Genomic DNA, 3940 nt, shown 5'->3' with positions numbered 1-3940 from the left:
GTTGCCAGGCCTCTGGTCCAACAGACCTCAGTTTCCGTAAGGAAGGCTGGGAGTAGCAGCTGGGGAGAAGTAGGCGAGGGGCTGGTCTACAAGCTTCTTTGGAGGAGCAGTCAACCTTGCGTGGGGTCGGAGAGACAACAGCTGCAAGGAAGCTTTTGCAGGTCATTGGGTCCTGAGAATCTTTGGAGGCATTTTGCAGAGATGTCACTTATCTGATGCCGGCTTTTCCCAATACATTTTCACCGCCTACCCTTCCCCCCTAAAAAGATTGTTGAAGTGTGAGCAGCCTCATTCTGCGCAGTGTTCACGCCGGTCCTCTGTAACGCGGCCCTGCTCCAGAGTTAGAAAGGGACCTCGGAGTTGGTGGGCCTCACCGGCCAGAAGGAGAATTTCCTCTGCCCTTTAACCCTGCTGGGACGCGAGCATCTTGCACGGGTAGGCTCACCGTGGCATCGTGACACAGGGGAACCTTTTCCTATCCCTCTCCCTAGAAAGGGAACTGAAACCTACCTCTCAGGAGTTGTACCGAACTCTGCTTTCCAGACCTCCAAAAACTGTAGACTCTTGCGTCGGGTTCTCATCACAATGAACCTTCAGCCCTTAAGATGCGCTTTCCAGAACTATCCCAATGCACTCCCGTTTGTTGGTGCACTTTATGGGAACTTTCCCACTGCTGGCTGTTTGCTTTTTATACTTATTTGCTTTTGTCTTTAGTGAGTTATAGGCCCTCTGCTGTTTCAGTCTGATACCCAGAGGCAAGGCCTTTTGTTTCATTAGAGATAATTAATGTTTGGCTCTGTTACAGGCTTGGGGTATTAAGGAAATTAGTAAAATCACATTAGTGTGTTGTCACAAAGAACTATGTTTTTATGGTTATTGTTTAATACCATTTTATAACCACTGTGTAATACTTTAGCAAAGAAAGGCCACTGTAATTCACAATTTGAGCCTCTTTCATGTTCTAGAGCCAACATTTATTGATCACATACTATGTGGCAGCCATGTGCTTGGTGCTTTACCTGTATCATTTAATTCTCACAACCATTCTAAAAATTAGTTTATAATCTTTCAGAAGCAGAGGCTCACACTAAAAAAGGTTAAGTGACTTGACTTGCTAAAGTCTATTAACTAGAAAATGGTAGAGCTGGTGTTCTAACTGGTCTGTGTCTTGCCACTCACACTGTTCACTGAACCCAGGGTAGATAAGGCAAGACCAGGGAAGCTGGAAGAAGACTGAAGGAGCTGCGGGGACTGCAGACATGTTTATTCTCTGATCAGTGGCAGCAGCAGCAAGGAGTCTTCAAAGACTACTTACTGATGTACTAAGACAGACAAAGTGGCCCATGGCCAAGGGGGCGGACAGGCCCAGTGCTACCAAGGTCAGAATATCATTGTTTACAGAACATAAGGTGTGAGACCATGAGAGTGGGACAGGAGAGCCTGACCAACTCCATGTTGTCAGTTAATTTCTCCACAGTCTGTTTCTAAACTTAACCTTCCTGCACCAATGCCTCCTCTTCCTCAGATATCAAAAGCCTATTGTTTGGATTTGTTATTGTGGCCTTTGGAGCTCTTTGGGCTTCCCTTGTGGCTCAGCTGATAAAGAATCTGCCTGCAATGCAGGAGTCCTGGGTTCGATTCCTGGCTTGGGAAGATAACCTGGAGAAGAGATAGGCTACCCACTCCAGTATTCTGGCCTGGAGGATGCCATGGCCTGTATAGTCCATGGAGTCGCAAAGAGTCACGACTTTCACTTTCACTTGTAGCTCTGTTACATAAGTTAGCAAAAGCTGATGGACAGGATGTTGCCTGTAGCAGAGTGGGTTAGAACGTGGGTTCCGTAGACTGATAGCTCAGGTCATGGGCAGCTTATTTAACCACTTTGGGTCTCAGTTTCTTGACCTGTAAAATGGGGAGAATAACAGTACTTATACAGTGGGATCATTGTGAAGATTAAATTAATTCATATGTAGGTGTGAGTGAAGCACTTGGAACAGTGCCCAGCATAGAGTCGGCTCTCTTTAAGTGTTAGCTTATTATTGCCTTGCATGAATTATTGCCAGTGCTAAAATAAATAGTTCAGAGAGATGTGCTTACAGGAGGTGGGGGTTGACATGAGCACCAAAAAAAGGGATATCTTAGGTTTAAGTAAAGCTCAGAGGGGTGAAGCTTCCAGACCAAGGAGATGTATTAACAAAGGTGTGGAGGTTGGAATGAGGAGTAATTGTGCCAGGATAGCTGATGTGGTGCTTGCAGAAGGATGGAACGAATTCAGCTGGCAAGACTCTACCATGTTCAGAGGTTATGTCTGTCTGTACTTGTTCCTATAGCAGTGAATATAGCCCAAACAGCATTGCCCACAGTCACAGACAACAGCCTTTTTTGTTTACACAGCATTTATAATGCTATTACTCATCAGTACAAAAAGGACGGTATTTCTTTGCAATTTGTTTACCACCCTCGTTTCTCTCTGGTGCCCCGAAGGCTAACCATAAAGATCTTCTCTGGCAGCCATAAGATTCTTTCTCCTTTCGCTTACAATCCTTGAGTACTAACCCTATCTTAGACTCCCGTTGAGATGGAGAAATTACACATTTTCTAAATGGAGTGGCTTAGTGATGGGCAAAGATTGGGATGTTTGGAGGAAAAGTGATTTAGGGGGAACAGAGGGAAAATAATGCTCTGCTAGACTTTCAGTTTTAAAAAATGTCAGTGAAACGTATCTCTGGAGAGTTTGGGAAGCTGGGCAGGATGAGGATCTGGAAATCAGAAAAATAAGAACTAAAGAAGTAGGTATTAGCCGAAGTCACAGATGAGCATGGGACATCTGAGGGCCTGAAGCTCCAGAGAGCACAAGTCTGTGCCTTTTGGGGTACATTACAATCCATTCTGGGTGAATGTTGCAGAAAGGCAAAGCAAAAGAAGATTAAATGTAGGATATCCGAGGAGGCTTTGTGGCAAATGTACTTTATTCAGAACTGGAACAAAAGAAGGAGAGGGCTATTTCAAGTCCTTTCGTAAGAGCAGAAGTACAAGCAGAGATTGTGCCACGTAAAACAACCTAAGGAAAGCAAAGGCAAATGCTTTTTGAGAAGTTCTGAATACAGCCCCCTAAACCAGGGTAAATTTATGATGCTGGATTGAAAATTTATGATGCTGGATTAAAAACCTTGGTTCACTGAACCATGAATAACTGCTTGAGGCACTAGCGCTGTCATCATTGCTTTGGCAGCCACCTGGCCCCTGCCGGCATTGGACTGTGCCACACCTGTTATGCAACTTAGCTGTGCTAACTCCGTTCTTTGTTTTATCTGCTACCAGCCTGGTTTCCCTGAAGAGGAGGAAGGGTCAAAGAAACTCCCAGCTCCCAGAAGGTATTGGAGCCAAGTTAATTGCACAATTGAAAAACCAGATTCATTAATAATTCCTTCTTTTAAGATTCCTTTGGAAATAAAGGGAAGTTAATCTCTGCTTTCATTTGTTTTTCCTTATTTATTTATTTGTTTTTAAATATAAGTTTATTTATTTTAATTGGAGGCTAATTACTTTACAATATTGTATTGATTTTGCCATACATCAACTTGAATCCGCCATGGGTGTACACATGTTCCCCATCCTGAACCCCCCTGCCTCCCCATACCATGCCTCAGGGTCATCCCAGTGCACCAGCCCCAAGCATCCAGTATCATGCATCGAACCTGGACTGGCGATTCATTTCATATATGATATTATACATGTTTCAATGCCATTCTCCCAAATCATCCCACCCTCTCCCTCTCCCACAGAGTCCAAAAGACTGTTCAATACATCTGTGTCTCTTTTGCTGTCTCACATACAGGGTTATCGTTACCATCTTTCTAAATTCCATATATATGCGTTAGTATACTGTATTGGTGTTTTTCTTGCTGGCTTACTTCACTCTGTATAATAGGCTCCAGTT

The 3940-nt window shown here is 44.0% G+C and overlaps 1 protein-coding gene across 1 annotated transcript in view; it reads left to right on the top strand.

Moving 5' to 3' along the window:
- Nucleotides 1-3940, top strand: part of ACADSB (acyl-CoA dehydrogenase, short/branched chain) — a 49358-nt gene that overhangs the window by 448 nt on the left and 44970 nt on the right. The window lies entirely within an intron of this gene.

This window comes from Bison bison, unplaced genomic scaffold (assembly GCF_000754665.1).
Source record: "Bison bison bison isolate TAMUID 2011002044 unplaced genomic scaffold, Bison_UMD1.0 scf7180017864456, whole genome shotgun sequence".
NCBI classification, from domain to species: domain Eukaryota; kingdom Metazoa; phylum Chordata; class Mammalia; order Artiodactyla; family Bovidae; genus Bison; species Bison bison.
Note: the sequence above shows the minus strand (reverse complement) of the source record. Positions and strands in the feature narration are given on the sequence as shown.